Source organism: Delphinapterus leucas, chromosome 13 (genome assembly GCF_059928025.1).
Source record: "Delphinapterus leucas isolate spDelLeu-1000000601 "Yukka" chromosome 13, BTC_Dleu_Yukka2, whole genome shotgun sequence".
NCBI lineage: Eukaryota > Metazoa > Chordata > Mammalia > Artiodactyla > Monodontidae > Delphinapterus > Delphinapterus leucas.
In genome coordinates this window covers 64,348,830-64,367,322 of record NC_143141.1, presented here as the reverse complement: position 1 = coordinate 64,367,322, position 18,493 = coordinate 64,348,830, and the positions used below count along the sequence as shown (strand labels likewise).

Here is an 18,493-nt window from a genome sequence, read left to right as displayed (position 1 = left end):
TCAGTGTGCCAGCATCCCCTCTAGGAGGGGACAGTGCCCCTGGAGATCAAAGTGGTGAACTAACAGTGAGTAGCCAGAGGTGGAGCTGGGAGAGGCAAGCCACAGTGCTGGACCACTTCGAAAGCAGATGAGGGAATTCCCTGGCAGTCCAGTGGTTAAGACTTTGCCTTCCAATTCAGGGGGTATGGGTTCGATCCCTGGTTGGGGAGCTAAGATCCCACATGCCTTGGGGCCAAAAAACCAAAACATAAAGCAATATTGTAACAAATTCAATAAAGACTTTAAAAATGGTCCACATCAAAAAAATCTTAAACAAACAAACAAAAAAAGCAGATGAGAATTGGAATGAATTTTAATGAAGTGTCCACTGGAATTACATAAATCAAAGAATGGAGGCTTTCCATCTGCCCTTTCATTAAGATATTGGAAGAGCAGATTTCTCAGGATCCTAAGTAGCTGAGTACATGTGTGGCTGAGGCTTTCTCGGAAATGCTATATCTGTATTCTAGAAGGGTTGAAGATGAGAGAAGGTGGGAGCCAGGAGGTATCCATCAGAGGAAACCTACAGAAGCCAATGGGGAAGCCAAGTCAGGAAATCTTTCCACCTCATCAGTCACTATGATGAGTGGGAAAAAAAATGCATCTATAAAGATGTAAGATTTTGGCAGGATTGAGAATTGCCATTTCCATTTGCCATTTATAGATACTAGTTATTGTGTTTTGCTTTCTATTGATTAAGTTATGTTAAAATGATCTTGTGGTGAGAGCGCTGGCAAGAGAAACACCTGTTCTTTATTTCATTACTAGGCAAGTTGGGGTTGTTGGCAGAATATTCCAGCAAAAGTACAATTCTATGAAACTAATTATCTAGGGAACCTGTGGAAGGATTTGCTGTAGTAGGTGGTGTTACATTTAGATGAGTAATTTTTCAGTAGCTGTGGAGGTCTCAAAGGATCTATTTTTGAGATGGGATAGCTGAAGAAGTAAGAGTTAACAGTTTTGGGTGTAGGGAGAGGAAGCAGAGCCTGAGATAGTGTTGTCATTGCAAAATTAGAACAAGGCTTTGGCAGTGCTTCCAACTGTATCGTATAATTAGGCAGGAGACTTGGTGAGGGGAAGGATGGGGAATTTGGCCTCAACTGCATTGCCTTTGAAACCCTGATTTAAGTTTCTGTCGGATTTTGCTCCATCTATTCCTCTAGCCTTTGAAAATGAAGTAACTTATCTTCACATGTGAGTTCAGCTCCATCAAAATCTTCTCTTCTCGTTGGGTAGGGGAACTGAACCCCAATCCAGTCTCACAGACCCCATATCTAGGACGATGGATGATTCATTGCTTTGGGAGATTTTCCTCACCTCTAGCACCCACAAATACCACTGTTTAAGTGGCTTTTATCTCATGCTCCCTCTCTAACCCTGCGTCTCAATTTGTCTGCAGGACAATGTTATTTGAATGTCTTTACACATTATATTTAATTTAATAAATAAATTCAGATAGTTCTAACAGTCACCTTTCAGAGATTTTTTTCATTACTGTCAAGAGAACCACTTAGCTTTTCCTGGTACCCTAAATAAAAACTTAGAGACTTTCTGACATCGAATCCCTTATTAATTTTGCTAGTACTTTTTAACGTAAAGTCCTACATATTTACCCCCATTCAGACCTTCGTTACCCCTAATCAGACTTTAATAAAAACCTTGATCATTTTTATGTTTTCTGTCTCAGCTTTATGTATTACATATTACAGTCAGCCACTAGAGGAATCTTCTTCAAACATGATTTTCCAATTTCATCCACATACCTCTGGCTTCAGTTCATTCATTTGTTCAAATTTTTCCCCCAAATACTGTTTACTTACTTTATGCCAGCATAGTCACTTGAAAATAAAGAAATACAGTCCCTTGTAACAACACATTTCTGTAATGAAAGTTAGCTTATATATGAATGGTAAATAGAAGAATGATATCAGAATTAATGCAGAATTCATGTTGGTTTATGTGTTTTCCATATATTAATATTTTGTGCCGCTAAATAATAGTACTGAACACTTGAAACACAAAGGACATCATCACAGCTGAATGTGACAAGCCAGTATAGCGCACAATGCCCAGTCGCTGAGTGTTTGCTCTTCCCATATTTGGCTACATGCTCTGACTTGGAAGGGCTTATCTTGGAAGGTAAATATTGGAAGGGTCCTTGATCTTTGTGTATTTGCTTTTTTTTTTTAGCATGCAATTTTAGAGATAATACAGAGAGGTTCCTTGTGCCATTTACCTAGTTTCCCCCAGTGGTAATACCTTGCAAAAACTATAGTACAATATCTCAGCCGGGATTTTGATGTTAACAGAGTGAAGATACATAGCATTTCCATCACCACAAGGATCCCTCATGTGGCCCTTTTATAGTCACACCCACTTCCTTCCCCACTCCCCCCTTAATCCTTGTAAACACTAATCTGTTCTCTATTTCTGTAATTTTGTCATTATAAGAAACTTACACAGGGATTTCCCTGGTGGTGCAGTGGTTAAGATTCCACCTGCCAATGCAGGGGACACGGGTTCGAGCCCTTGTCCGGGAAGATCCCAAATGCTGGGGAGCAACTGGGCCTGTGTGCCTAGAGCCCATGCTCCATAACAAGAGAAGCCACCACAATGAGAAGCCCACACACCGCAACGAAGACCCAGCGCAGCCAAAAATAAATTAATTAAAAAAAAAACAGTGACTATTAAAAAAGAAAAAAAGAATGTTACACAGATGGACACATACAGTATGCAACATTTGGGGATTGACTTTTTTCATACAATTTTCTGGATATTCATCCAAGTTGTATGTATGATACTAGTTCACTCCTTTAATTGCTGAATCCATGGTATGGATGTACCACAGTTTGTTTAACCAGTCAGCTGTTGAAAGACACCTGGGTTGTTTCCAGGTTTTGACTATTTTGACTGAAGCTGCTATAAACATTTGTGTACAGGCTTTTGTGTGAACATAAGTCTTCAGTTCTCTGGGATGAATGTCCAGGACTGCAATTGCTGGCTTGTATGAGGGTGGCATGTTTGGCTAAAAAAAAAAACACAAAAAACTGCCAAATAGTTTCAGAGTGGTTTTACCATTTCATGTTCCCATCAGTAATCCAGTTTTGCTGCATCCTTGCTGATATTTGGTGGTGTCACCATTTTTTATTTCAGTCATTCTGATAGGTGTCCACTGGTATCTCATTAAGGTTTTAATTTGAATTTCCCTAATGTCTAATGATATTGAACATCTTTTCATCTGCTTATTTGCCATATGTATGTCTTCAAGTGAAATTACTCTTCACATCTTTTGCCCATTTTCTAATTGGATTGGTTTTTATTTTTATCCCGAGCTGTAGTTTGTAGTTTTTTCCATCTCTCAACATTCTTTTGTAGAGAGAACATTTTTAATTTTGACGAATTTCAATTAGTCAGTTTTTTCTTTTCTGGATTGTGTTTTGGAGTCTTAGAACTCTTTTCCTAGCCCTAGATCCCAGAAATTTTCTATGTTTTTTGAAATAGAAGTTTTATGCTTTTACATTTGACATTTAGGTCTATGATCCATTTTGAGTTAATTTTTGTATAAGGTGTGAGGTTTATGTCAAGTTTCATTTTTTTGCCAATGGAAGACCAAGTGCTCTAGCACCATTTGTTGAAAAGGCTGTCCTTCCTCCATTGAATTGTTTTTACACTTTCATCAAAAATCAGCTGGGCAGGCTTCCCTGGTGGCACAGTGGTTGAGAGTCCGCCTGCCAATGCAGGGGACACGGGTTCGTGCCCCGGTCCGGGAAGATCCCACATGCCGCGGAGCGGTTAGGCCCGTGAGCCGTGGCCGCTGAGCCTGCGCGTCCGGAGCCTGTGCTCTGCAATGGGAGAGGCCACAACAGTGAGAGGCCCGCGTACCGCACACACAAAAAAGAAAAATCAGCTGGGCATATTTGTGTGAGTCTGTTTCTGGGTTCTCTACCGTGTTCCATTTACCTGTGTGTCTGTCCCTTTACCAATACCACACAGTCTTGGTTACTGTGGCTATGATTACGTAGCTTGAAATTAGGTAGACTGATTCCTCCCATTATTTTCTGTTTCAAGACTGTTTTAGCTATTCTAGTTGCTTTATCTTTCTACATAAATTTTAGAGTAATCTTATATATATCTACAAAGAACACTTGCTGGGATAGGGATAGAAATTGTGCTAAACCTGTATATCAACCTGGGAACAACAGACATTTGTGCTGCATGGAAACTTCCAATCCATGAACGGGGTATGTCTTTTCATTTATTTAGATCTTGTTTGATTCATTTCATTTTGTAGTTTTCAGCATACAAGTGCTATACATGTTTTGCTATATTTATACCAAAGTGTTTCACTTTTTTGAACAATCGTAAGTAGTATTGTATTTTAAATTTCTGTCTTCTGAGGCTTTTCCTTTCCTGATCCTTTGGCTGAAAAGAGCAGGCTTTTGTTTGATGTTTTTTTCTTTTTTTGTCTGCACTCATTGGCATTTCTGGGACTGCTGCCTTCTTCAGCTCCACATCTGGGATATATGAAGTAAAAAGAAAACCCAGGGAACTCACTTCTGTGTCATTCCTTGGGTCCCAAGTTCCCTAGCTGGTCCCATAATCCCTGTTATGTTTTTTGTTCATAATTTTGGTAGACCTCAGATTTTTCAGCTATATATTTGTTGCATTATAGCAGAAATACCTGCATATTAAACCTGAATGGGCTTCCCTGGTGGCGCAGTGGTTGAGAGTCTGCCTGCCGATGCAGGGGACACGGGTTCATGCCCCGGTCCGGGAAGATCCCACGTGCTGTGGAGCGGCTGGGCCCGTAAGCCATGGCCGCTGAGCCTGCACGTCCGGAGCCTGTGCTCCGCAACGGGAGAGGCTGCAGCAGTGAGAGGCCCACGTACCGCAAAAAAAAAAAAACCTGAACGCTGTCCTTTAAGAACTTACAGTTTTTAGAGGATTCTAAATTTCTCCCATATCTTACCTAATATTACATGGCAAAGGCAAACTTTTTGGTTGCTAAATATCTCCACCATCTGCCTGTAGTTGAAACTTAAAGCTTCACTATTTGCATTGCATTCCAGTGGACTCTGTTCTTTCTTCCAATAAAATATAATTACTACCATGTCCCAGGAGAGTTCAAACACGAAACTGGGATTGAGAATTAATAAGATAGTGTGAATGAATTATTAGACCCTTTCCTGACACTTTGCTGCAAGCAGGGTATTTTTGATAGGAAGGAAGCTGGAAAGATAGACAGAGTGCAAGGAGGTGGGACCGGTCCACCCCTCTGCCTATTACCATGTGACTTTGGGCAAATTATTTAATCTTCTCATTAACTTAACCTCCTCATCTATAATATGGGGATAAAAATAGAACCCATCTGTTTTAGTTTTCTAGAACTGCTGTAACAAATTACCACAAACTTGGCTTAAAACAACAGAAATGTATTCTCTCACAGTTCTGAAGACCAGAGGTCTGAAATCAAGGTGTCAGCAAGGCTGTGCTTCCTCCAGAGCCTCTAGAAGAGATTCCACTTTTGCCTGTTCCAGCTTCTGATGGCTGGCAGCATTCTTTGACTTGTGACTGCTCACTCCGACTTCTGCCTTTGTTCTTCTGATCTAGCTGGTATAGCTGAGGTCACTTAGCCACTTCATTCATCTGGAGACTGGACCATCCTTCCAGGATGGTGTTTTGTCTTCCAGGTCTCTCTCCACATGGCCTCTCTTCATTCAATGATGAAGCCTGAGTTTTTTTTTTGTGACATAGCTGTTGGCTTCCAAGATAAAACGCAGAAGCTTCCAGGCCTCTGCTGGAAGTAGCCCAGTATCACTTCCACCAGATTGTATTCGTCAAAGCAAGTGGCAAAGCTATACTGGATTTCAAGGGATAGGGGAATAGTCTCTGCTTCATAACAGGAGGAAGAGCAGTCTCCCACCCCCACCCCAGGGAAAGAAGGGAAGAAGGAATTGATCTGGAGATTCTCTACGACAGTTGGCCCTAAAGACTAATTTTGGCTTCATAGGTTTATTTTGTGCAGGTCTTGCACGCTGAGCACCTATTCCCATAACCTAGTTCAGATCCTGTAGTTCCATCAGGGAAATGGGATTGCTGTTTTCTCAATAGACCTTTTATCTTCTTTCTTTTGCTCATGTCATTTCTTTAACCTGAAATAGTATTTCTTTTCTTTTCTTTTTTTTTTTTTTCAAGTCATTCATGTTCACTGAGTCTTTACATTAAAGACAAACCTTACCTTCTGCAGCTGGTTCTTATTAAATTCACACAGTTCTTATCTTTTTTCTCTCCAAGTTCTCTAGACATTTAGGTATTCAGTTTGCATTTTATTAATTTACATTTGCTGAAAGGTTTTTTTTAAAAAATTATGTATTACCAAATATTGCAGATGCGTATAGTCAGATCAGATTGTAAATTCATGGGGACCTGGGCTGTCCTACTTTTGCCTCTTCCCAGATCACCTCTACCAGTTATTTTGCACAAGCTAGATACTGTAGTTCACAAGAGAGCATGCTTCTGAGTGAAATTGAATTTGAGGCATTTCAAGAAGTTACAGCATATCTAAATTGCAGAGAGGTTGAGAAGGCTAGATAAATAGGATATAATTATTTAGTAGGTGTTCTATTGTTGAATGAGTAAATGAATGCCTACATGCATGAAGGCCACTGGGACTTGGCAAATCCATTTTCAGTGGAAATTATTTTGGTGCATCAGATATTTATTGAGCACCTAATATGTTCCTGTCACTTTGCTAGACACACAGATGGAAATGTAAAAAAAAAAAGTAAAAATTCAGTCTCTGACCTCCAGGTAAATAGATACAGAAGAAGGATGCAAACGTACTCATTGTTAATACAAACCAAGCAGAGGAGGCTGGGAGAGCACAGGGAGGGTGACTGAGCTTGGCATGATCACATGAGAAATGGTTCCTGGGTAAGATGACACCAATGAAAGCTTAGTAGGGGCTTCCCTGGTGGCGCAGTGGTTGAGAGTCCGCCTGCCGATGCAGGGGACACGGGTTCGTGCCCCGGTCCAGGAAGATCCCACATGCCGCGGAGCGGCTAGGCCCGTGAGCCATGGCTGCTGGGCCTGCGCGTCCGGAGCCTGTGCTCCGCAATGGGAGAGGCCACAACAGTGAGAGGCCCACGTACCGCCAAAAAAAAAAAAAAGAAAAAGCTTAGTGTGTAAGAGACAACCAGGCAAAGAACGGGGTAGAGTAAGGAAAGGCATTTCAGACGAGGGAACTACATGAAAAAAAAGCAGAGGATTATTTCAGCATGATGAGTGCAGTGAAAGACAAGTTGTTTAAAGCCTAGAGTGGGAGACAGCAATTTGGAGAAGATAAGAATGGAGAGGTGGGTAGGGACAGATCAAGGAGAGCCTGTTTTCCTGAGAGAGAGCTCATCCAGGCTTGGGAGAGTCCATGGACTAGTACAGGCAGAGGAATAACATGGTCAACTCGAGATCGAAATCCCTCTGGCAGCCAGGTGGAGGATGGTCCTGGGTAAATTAAATGAGTGTGTCCATCTTGGCAGGAGATGACTGAGGCCTTATACTAGACTTTAATAATAGAAACACAGAGGAGGAATGGGTTGAGAACTGTTTAGCAGGAAAAATTATCAGAGCTTGGTGAGTGATAGAATGTAGAAGGGGAAAGAGAAATATGAGTCTAGGTGAGCTGCCAGATTCCTGGCTTGGGTGACTGGGTAACTTCTGTGTCATTTTTTCATGGAGGCAGGGGAAGAGAATGGATGATATGGGGAAGAGGACAGGTTCAGTTCTGTCCTTGTTGAGTTTGAGGTACCCGTTGAGATATTCAAGTGGATATAGGAACTTCTTCCATTGGAGAAGGCTACTTGGGAGAGTCACGTCCTCAAGGGAGAGCCCAGTTTCAGTTGTCGTGAAATGAAGGGAGCATCTGTGAAGAGGCTGAAGACCTAGGGTGGTTGGATTATCATGAGATGGAATTTCAGAGGGCACAGTGATAGCTGTGGGGTGGGAGGCAGAAAGGAGTGGTTGGTCAGAGACCGGAGGCTTAGAGTCCTATCAGACGAGAGGAGTGTGTGGAAGGGTCAGGGGAGTATGGATGGCATTTTGCTTGGTGACCAGAGATGATATAGCTTTCAGGCTTGGTGTGGTTAGCTGGCCTTGAGAATTCCTCATGGAATTTAGGATTTAACGCAGGGCAGGGTTTGGCTTTGGCTTTGGGCAGCTTGGGTGGGGAGTGGTTAGTATTAGTGGTGGTTCTGGCTTAACGTGACAGTGGTGTCAATGGAGTCTGTGATGGTGGCCTCCAGGCAATGGCCCCATGAGATTTATGAGCCCTGTGGTGAGTGGAAGGTGGGCTGGCAAAAAATGGCTCTTAGATAGTTGTGTGTATAATTTTATCTAAAAGTATACATCAACTAGGAAGTTAGCCAGAAGATATTTAATTAGTCAGAATATTTCAAATTTTCTTCTACATTGGTAATGGAGACAAAGTGGGGGGAAAATAGAGAGGTCAAGAAAACAAATGCTAGCAACCACATAAGTGAAACTACTCTGACTCCCACTTTGTTGCCCAGAAATGATTTTTGAAGTCATTTGCAGGAGTAAAATGAGTTTCTAGGAGAGATGCTTTTTCCTGATACATTTCAACTTCTAATGACCTCTCAAACCTTCTGATTTTTGCTGGAGTGCTTCTTGATGTGGATATTGCAGCTGGGCATTTGACTAATTAAAAAGTTCAACAACAGATAAATGCGCCGAAATAGAAAGCCATTTTAGCACAGGAGTAATGTGTTAGGAAGATCCAAGGCATCAGGCATTTAAGGGGTGAATCTTCTTACAAAGCTTCTCCCATGCTTACCTCTCACGATGACCTCCTATAGCCCTTCCGTCAAAGTCTCAGAGTTTCTTCCTGGCTTTCAGAGACTTCAACAATCTGGCTTCAACCTCATCTGTCAAATGGGGATAATAACCATTGCTCTATTTATCCCACAGGTTTTTGGTCAAGACAAAGGTAACCATACATGTGAAAATGATTTGAAAGATGTAAAAGCTATATATGTTTAAAAAGTAGTTCTTTTATGGCTATGTTTTTCCTTTATCCTCCTTCCTTTAGTGCCAGGATTTCCTGTCCCTAAATCCCAGGCTTTCTAATACCAGGTGCTAGATTTCTCTGACCCCCAACTGCCTAATCAACCTCTACTGATGACCAGTTCTACCTCTGCTTGAATATTCACCTTCCATCTTAGACTTCAAAACAGTGATTCTTACTGACCGGCATAGACTTGCCTTTATGGACTGGCTTGTCCACTTCAGACCCATCTTCAGTCTCCTCTCCCATGTTTCTGAGCCTAGAGTGACAAACCCACAGCCTCCTTCTGAAAAACAAAAAAACACAAAAATAAAAACCAGTGATCTCCATTGGCCTCTCCTGAACTGAATTATTCTACTTTCACACAATTTGTGTATCTAAATCATTCTCTCCTGTGAAACAGCCTTGCTTGTGTGGGTCCTGGGGATCTGAGTCTAACAGAGAAACCATCTCAGCCAAAGCTACCATGATAGTGTCATCAAGTCCTATGCAAGAGTAAAAGTCTAGGAGGAAGCAGGGACTAGAGAAAGGTATCCAGGTCAATCTCCAAAATGAAGACAGACAAGGCAGCTATTGAAAGCTGGAGTGAGAGACTTCCCTGGTGGCGCAGTGGTTAAGAATCCGCCTGCCAATGATAGAGGACAAGAGTTCGATCCCTGGTCCAGGAAGATCCCACAGGTCGCGGAGCAACTAAGCCCAAGCGCCATAACTAAGCCCAAGCGCCACAACTACTGAGCCTGTGCTCTAGGGCCTGCAAGCCACAACTACTGAAGCCCGCGTGCCCAGAGCCCATGCTCTGCAACAAGAGAAGCCACCGCAGTGAGAAGCCCATGCACCGCAATGTAGAGTAGCCCCGCTCGCCCTGACTAGAGAAAGCCCGTGTGCAGCAACACCCAATGCCGCCAAAAGTAAATAATAAATAAATTTATTTTTAAAAAAGATATCTATAGTATGAGAAAATTAAAAAAAAAAAAAAAAAGAAAGCTAGAGTATGGGGACTAGATTCACAAGGCCTGGTAGGCCACAGTGAAGAATAAAGCGCAGACTACCACCTGGAACAGGCACTGTTGGCCAGCTGGTTTCAACACGTTCTCTGCATGGTGCTTGGGTACATGGCTGGCTACATGGAAAGGGCCAGGGATGGGGCAGAAATCCTGGTTTGAGAGTCATGTCCTCTACTCAAAAAAATCTTCATCATCTTCCACTGTCTATGGAGAAAGTTCAAACTCCGTTGTGTTCAGCCCTTACTAGCTTGGGCATGGAAATGGTCACATTTCCATTAATGAGCGATTATGATGATACGCTTAATGGCACGCAGTTCTGCTTGCTTCTAGGTCCTCTGCTTCCTGGATCCAAGCCCTTCAACTCTCAATCTCAAGCCTGCTCTTCAAATCCTCATTTTCTGTCTCTGCCTCTATTCAGAATGAAGGAGTGAATCATAGGGGGCGATGGCCTCAAAAGATATCATCCTGCTTTCCCCTGGATTTGGTTTCATCCCGGGGATGCTTTACATTACAGTTTAGCTTCAATTTGTCCATGGAGCTTAACATTTTATGGTAATACTTTCTCCCTCTCTCATACCAATTTCTTTCTTTCTTTTTTTTTTTTTAAACATCTTTACTGGAGTATAATTGCTTTACAACGGTGTGTTAGTTTCTGCTGTATAACAAGGTGAATCAACTATACCTATACATACATCCACATATCTCCTCCCTCTTGCGTATCCCTCCCACCCTCCCTATCCCACCCCTTTAGGTGGACACAAAGCACAAAGATCAGGGAGCTGATCTCCCTGTGCTATGAGGCTGCTTCCCACTAGCTATCTGTTTTACATTTGGTAGTGTATATATGTCCATGCCACTCTCTCATTTCGTCCCACCTTACCCTTCCCACTCCCCGTGTGCTCAAGTCCATTCTCTATGTCTGCGTCTTTATTCTTGTCCTGCCCCTAGGTTCTTCAGAACCATTTTCTTTCTTTGATTCCATATATATGTGGTAGCATACAGTATATGTTTTTCTCTTTCTGACTTACTTCACTCTGCATGACAGTCTCTAGGTCCATCCACCTCGCTACAACTAACTCAATTTCTTTTCTTTATATGGCTGAGTAATATTCCATTGTATATATGTGCCACATCTTCTTTATCCATTCATCTGTCGATGGACACTTAAGTTGATCCATGTCCTGGCTATCGTAAATAGAGCTGCAGTGAACATTGTGGTATATGACTCTTTTTGAATTATGGTTTTCCCAGGGTCTATGCCCAGTAGTGGGATTGCTGGGTCATATGGTACTTCTATTTTTAGTTTTTTAAGGAACCTCCATACTGTTCTCCATAGTGGCTGTATCAATTTACATTCCCACCAACAGTGCAAGAGTGTTCCCTTTTCTCCACACTGTCTCCAGCATTTATTGTTTGTAGATTTTTTGATGATGGCCATTCTGACAGGTGTGAGGTGATACCTCATTGTAGTTTTGATTTGTATTTCTCTAATGATTAGTGATGTTGAACATCCTATCATGTGTTTGCTGGCAATCTGTATATCTTCTTTGGAGAAATGTCTATTTAGGTTTTCTGCCCATTTTTGGATTGGGTTGTTTGTTTTTTTGATATTGAGCTGCATGAGCTGCTTGTAAATTTTGGAGATTAATCCTTTGTTGGTTGCTTTGTTGGCAAATATTTTCTCCCATTCTGAGGGTTGTCGTTTCGTCTTGTTTATGGTTTCCTCTGCTGTGCAAAAGCTTTTAAGTTTCATTAGGTCCCATTTGTTTATTTTTGTTTTTATTTCCATTTCTCTAGGAGGTGGGTCAAAAAGGATCTTGCTGTGATTTATGTCATGGAGTGTTTTGCCTATGTTTTCCTCTAAGAGTTTTATAGTGTCTGGCCTTACATTTAGGTCTTTAATCCATTTTGAGTTTATTTTTGTGTATGGTGTTAGGGAGTGTTCTAATTTCAGTCTTTTACATGTAGCTGTCCAGTTTTCCCAGCACCACTTATTGAAGAGGCTGTCTTTTCTCCATTATATATTCTTGCCTCCTTTATCAAAGATAAATGACCATATGTGCGTGGGCTTATATCTGGGCTTTCTATCCTGTTCCATTGATCTATATTTCTGTTTGTGTGCCAGTACCATACTCTCTTGATTACTGTAGCTTTGTAGTATAGTCTGAAGTAAGGGAGCCTGATTCCTCCAGTTCTGTTTTTCTTTCTCAAGACTGCTTTGGCTATTTGGGGTCTCTTGTGTTTCCATACAAATTGTGAAATTTTTTGTTCTAGTTCTGTGAAAAATGCCTTTGGTAGCTTGATAGGGATTGCATTGAATCTGTAGATTGCTCTGGGTAGTATAGTCATTTTCACAATATTCATTCTTCCAATCCAAGAACATGGTATATCTCTCCCTCTGTTTGTATCATGTTTAATTTCTTTCATCAGTGTCTTATAGTTTTCTGCATACAGGTCTTTTTTCTCCTTAGGTAGGTTTATTCCTAGGTATTTTATTCTTTTTGTTGCAGTGGTAAATGGGAGTGTTTCCTTGATTTCTCTTTCAGATTTTTCATCATTAGTGTATAGGAATGCAAAAGGTTTCTGTGCATTAATTTTGTGTCCTATAACTTTACCAAATACATTGATTAGCTCTAGTAGTTTTCTGGTGGCATTTTTAGGATTCTCTATGTATAGTATCATGTCATCTGCAAACAGTGACAGTTTTACTTCTTCTTTTCCAATTTGCATTCTTTTTATTTCTTTTTATTTTCTGATTGCTGTGGCTAAAACTTCCAAAACTATGTTGAATAATAGTGGTGAGAGTGGGCAACCTTGTCTTGTTCCTGATCTTAGTGGAAATGGTTTCAGTTTTTCACCATTGAGAACAATGTTGGCTGTGGGTTTGTCATATATGGCCTTTATTAGGCTGAGGTAAGTTCCCTCTATGCCTACTTTTTGGAGAGTCTTTATCATAAATGGGTGTTGAATTTTGTCAAAAGCTTTTTCTGCATCTATTGAGATGATCATATGGTTTTTCTCCTTCTATTTGTTAATACAGTTTATCACATTGATTGATTTGCATATATTGAAGAATCCTTTCATTCCTGGGATAAATGCCAGTTGATCCTGGTGTATAATCCTTTTAATGTGCTTCATACCAATTTCTTTAAACCCCCTCATAACCAGAGACTGTTGGACTGGAAAGCACCTTAGAAATCATTGAGTCAAACTTCCTGATATTTTAAAATAAAGAGATAGAAAATTTCAGTGATTTTCCTAAATTACAATCACTAGGGAATGGAGTCAGTATTTGTGTCCATGTTTCCTGTTGTCCAGTTCAAAATTCTTCCCCATATACCAGCCAGTGTCTTATAAAGTAGGTGACAGGTAATTTAAAGGAATTTATTTATAAATGAAAGATCCAATTTTATGAAGTGAATAATTATTCCTTTACTTATGTTTCATAAGATTTAATTTTTACATATTAGGTTCCTAATAACAAGATACCCCTCTATCTGATGGAGATAAAATGTATCATTTTTGAATGAGCTTGGCTTCTCTCTCTACCTCCCACTTGTGTGAGTCTCAGAGACTCTGAAAACAGACTTTAGAATTAACCCAGAGGAGAATTGTGGGGTCACAGGCTGGGAGGGGCAAGTGTGAGTGAGAAGGTTTACTTTTTTGCACATGTCTCCTCCACTGATGTAAGGGTCACATGAAGCAGGGCCTATGCTCTAGTCATCCCTGTGTTGCCAAAGGCTCACACAGTGCACAGCTCAGAGTAAGGACTTGAGAAGAACATTCCCTTTTCCTCAAATAGAAATGATGGTACAAGGACTTCCCTGGTGGTCCGGTGGTTAAGGATCTGCCTTCCAATGCAGGGGACATGGGTTCGATCGCTGGTCAGGGAACTAAGATCCCACATGCTGTGGGGCAACTAAGACCGCACACTCTAGAGCCTACGCGCCACAACTAGAGAGAGAGAAAAGCCCGCACACCACAACAAAAGATCCCGCATGCCGCAACTGAGACCCAATGCAGCCAAATAAATAAATACTAAAAATAAAAAGAAAGAAATGATCATACAGAAAACAAGCATAAGAGAAGGTCAGGGATGTACTAAGTTGGTCAGGGGGAGGCAGGGGGTGAAAAAAGAGCATGTTTCATGTTTTACTTCTCTATTGCTGTGTAACAAACTACCTCAAGACTTAGTAGCTTAAAACAACAATAATTTATTATTTCTCTTTATCCCGTGGGTTGATTGGGCTCAGTTGGGTGGTCCTTCTGCTACATATGATGTTGGTTGGGGTCACTGACACGGCTGCACTCAGTGGGAGCTCCATCCAACGTGGCCTGACATCCTCCGGGACTTCTCTCGATGGGGTTTCAATCATTCAATACTTTAGTCTGAGTTTCTTAAATAGTGGCTGGAACCAAGAGGCCAAAGATAGAATGGCCAGCTCCTGAGGCCAAAGCCTAGAACTGGCAAGGTATTACTTATATCACATTCTATTGATCAAAGCAAGTCACAAGGCCAGCCCAGCTCAAAGGGAGGGAAAATAGATTCCACCTCTAGATGGAAGTGATGGCGGCATGCAGGTGCAGGAATGGGAGGGATTGTTGTAGTTAGGTTTGCAGACAAGCTACCACAGGGAGAAGAAAGGCTATACTCAGTGCCTTGACTGACTAAGGCACCAGAAGATACATGTAATGCAGACAGCTAGGCATGTGTCTATCTAGAAGGTATAGGTAGCTGTCAGAGACTATTAAGGAGGCAAATAAACTGAAATATGATTTATTCAGATTATCAGTAAGGCTGCTACATACTTTGTCAGCTTAAGTCTCTGAATCAAGAAACGCCTTCCTCTGAACACTGTTGTCTGCACCCAATAGGCTTTTTCAAGACATTAGCTCTGAGGGCAAGAGTATAATAAAGATGTTTGGCTACTGCAGCTTTTCTTTAGAGAGTGCTCAGACTTTAAATGAAAGCAGTAAATTTTCCTCTTCTGCAATAATGAGAAATGCGCAAACCATTTATGTGGCATAATTCAGAAGTTATAGGACAGTTTACAATGAAACATTTTTATGAGCGATCAAATGCAGCAGTCAAAAGATTTTTCCTTATTTCAGCTTGAAAATGCTAAGACTTCCAATCACACTGTGAACCAAAGACAAAAGGAAAGAAGCATACAGGGAAAGAATCGGAAGGCCTGGGTTCCTTTGTCAACTCTGCTGCTCTTCATCTCATGACCAGGACTCGTTGCCTGGTTCTGCTCCCCGCCTCTGCTTCTTCATTCTTCAAGTGGGGATAATAAAATGGGGTCTGCCTTGCCCGGCCCTGCCTGTTTCAGAGGGCTGTTGGGAGGCAGCTATACAATAAAAGATGTAAACATTCTGAACACTGAGAAGTGCTCTGAATGTTGTTGTTATTTGATCTCAGTGAATTAATAGGTGCATGTATAATAGAATATCTCTCAATATCTAGTATTGAATGTTATTGATTTCTTTGTAGGGCCTTTATTATTATTATCACCATTATTATTTTAAATTACAAATGTCATACATGAGTGTAAGCTAATTGTAAAAAGTTCAGTCATATATAAGGCAAAAAATAAAAACCTTTTCACATCCCAATTCTCACCCCATCTCTCTCTCTCCAGAAATACCCACAGTTATACCTGGTGTGTATCCTTCCAGATCATTTCCATACTTTTAAAGCACATTCAAATATAGATTACTTACCATTTTTACGTAAATGGTATCTATTAATATGGACTCCCATACAATTTGTAGACAGTTTCTTTAGAAGTCAGTGAAATATTTTCCATATTTCCAAATTAAAGTAATGACTAAAGGCTTATAACTTTACTGCAGAGACTCTTTGCAAATCTCATTCATATAAATTGTTTTCCTCATTTATTTGAGTATATTTTATTTCACTGTATTGTATGCATCTTTGTAAGAGTTCTTTAAGACCTTTGGGAGTAAAATTTGAAATACATGAAAAACTTATCACATGTTGGTTGCTTCTGCTTCCCCTTCCCTTAATTGCTTTGCTTAGTCCAAACAAACTCTTATGCTGATAGCAGCCAAAGACTTCCCCCTCCTCCTGCCTTCAGTATTTTCCCGGGTCATTCCAAGTTCAGGGAGTGACTTTCACCTCAGATAACCTCTACACAAATCCAAATCTACCTTTGAATTCCTCTAACATTCTTTCATAGTTACCTCAGGGAAATCTTCACTCTTTGACCCCGCCCCAATTCACTCACAGGGCTAAAAACCACAGCCCTGTGTTTGACTTGTTAGTGATAAATCTGCATCAATGAAGAAGTTTGTTTGCTTACTTTCTAGTGCTAAAATATTTCTCACATGCCTCCTCTATGCCAGACACTGTGGACCACCAGGCGATGTGAGCATGTGTCAGGAATCCTGACCAGTTTAGAGGGAAGATCAGATCAGATTTGCATTTTGAAACAATAATTCTGACTTCAGAATAAAACACATTGGTGGAATGCAAACATGTTATAGGGAGATCAATATCAAAAGATTCAAGTAAAAATAGTATTTTATGAGGATGAACAGCCTCTGATAATCTTGAAACGACATAGACATTCCTTTTAAAATCTTAAAAATGTTCGTTTATTACCCAGTCCTCTGATGATTAAGTCTATTTCAAGCAATGAAGTATTATTTAAGATCAAAATCTTAAGAACCTATTTCTCAATTATGATGATTCATAATAAACCGTTTTTACTATTTTTGACACAAACCTATGGTGGTCCTGCTTTCGTCCTTGGCCTGGAAGGTGGAGAGGAGGAAGGTCCAAGTGAGGCAAGGCTGGGGGTAAGGGGGGCAGGAGGTCCCCGTCAGACACCAGGGGGTACTCAGCAGGGCTTATGTTGGTGTACTTACCTGGTACAGGATAACATCTTGGGCTTTACGTCCCAACACCTGATTCATTACCTTCCTGCTTCTCCTGCTCTGCTTTTCCGAACTTCATTTGAAATCATTCATGATCCAGATTTTAAAATGGTCATGCTTATCAATAAATACTCAGGAACCTTTTGTTGAGAAGGCAGTAATAAAAAAAAAATCTATACAGTATGAGCCAGAATCCCCAAAGCACACGATTGGGCAATGTCACAGGCATATAAAAATTAGGAACATATTTCATTCTTGTCCTCAACAAGAGGCTCAACAGAGCAATATTAACTATCATGGAGACAGACTCACAAACAGATCGCTATTGCCATTTAAGGATTGTCTCTGAGAAAGGGATTCTGTCTTCTAAAAATGTAATGATTCTGATTTAATACGCACATTAAAATATTTAACAATAAACCTCACTGAAGAATACTGAGAATGGGTGCTGTCCAGGTGATATTGTTAAAATAAATCTTCATTCACTTTTGTTTCATGGAATACTGATTTCTGTTTTATTTTATTTTTAAACCATGGTTTGATGTATTTATACTTTTCAGCTCCTACTTTTGTTTCCTTTGCTGTGGTATTTCCAGATTTCACTTTTCAGGATGTTTGAATAATTTGTGATGGGTTACTTGGAGACACAGATTCCAAAAATGAAGGTAAGGTTTTAGGTTGGTGAATGGTTCTGCTTGGAAGGGCATCCTCCGTTGAGGTTGAGAACAGTAAAGAAAAGTGAAAACCCTGAGGAAGGTAAAGCAAGAAAAGAAACAAGACACTATGGATAAGCAAAAAACAGTTTTATTTACAGGGAGAAATAGATCATTTTTTGTGCTTTCTGTAGATGCAGCCAACTGGGAATTAACCCATTCCTAGTCTTCCCAACCACAAATGTGGTTAGCCCTAACTAGAGAAAAAAAAAATTAGGTTGAAGCTGTTACACACAAGAATTCATAGTCTGAGTTTCTTGTTGAAACATGGACCAGAAATGGGAGACAGTGGGGTAAAGAGCACTGGCTTTGGAGATTTAGACTGATAGATGATTACATATATATATACACACACATATAGATGATTATATATATACACATACATATATAATCATTTATCAATCTAATACACATATATCTATATAAAATTATCTCTCTCCCTATCTCCATATCTGTGTTTATATCACATGGTAAGCACTCAATGGCTGATGCTTTTGTTATTATTGTCAGATTGGCTTAGAGTTATTGGGGTCGGCTGAATGATGATCCTCTAAAGATGTCCACATTCTAATCTTTGGAACCTGTGAATGTTACCTTATATGGCAAAAGCGGCTTTGCAGATGTGATCGAATTAAGGATTTTGAGATGGGGAGATTATCCTGCGTTACCAAGGGGCTTGATGCAAACACATGGGTCTTTATAAGCCATGTGCAGAAGGAGTCCAAGTCAGAGAGAAGGTGATGTGATGACAGAAG

At 40.5% G+C, this 18,493-nt stretch overlaps 1 long non-coding RNA gene across 1 annotated transcript in view; it reads right to left on the bottom strand.

The window, feature by feature from the left end:
• Positions 1–18,493, bottom strand: part of LOC111174873 (uncharacterized) — a 61,455-nt gene that overhangs the window by 20,085 nt on the left and 22,877 nt on the right. The window contains exons 2-3 of the long non-coding RNA XR_002644583.2: positions 9,302–9,404; positions 8,888–8,978 (exon numbers count right to left, since the gene is read on the bottom strand). This is a non-coding gene — a long non-coding RNA (uncharacterized LOC111174873). The remainder of the gene's footprint in view (positions 1–8,887; positions 8,979–9,301; positions 9,405–18,493) is intronic.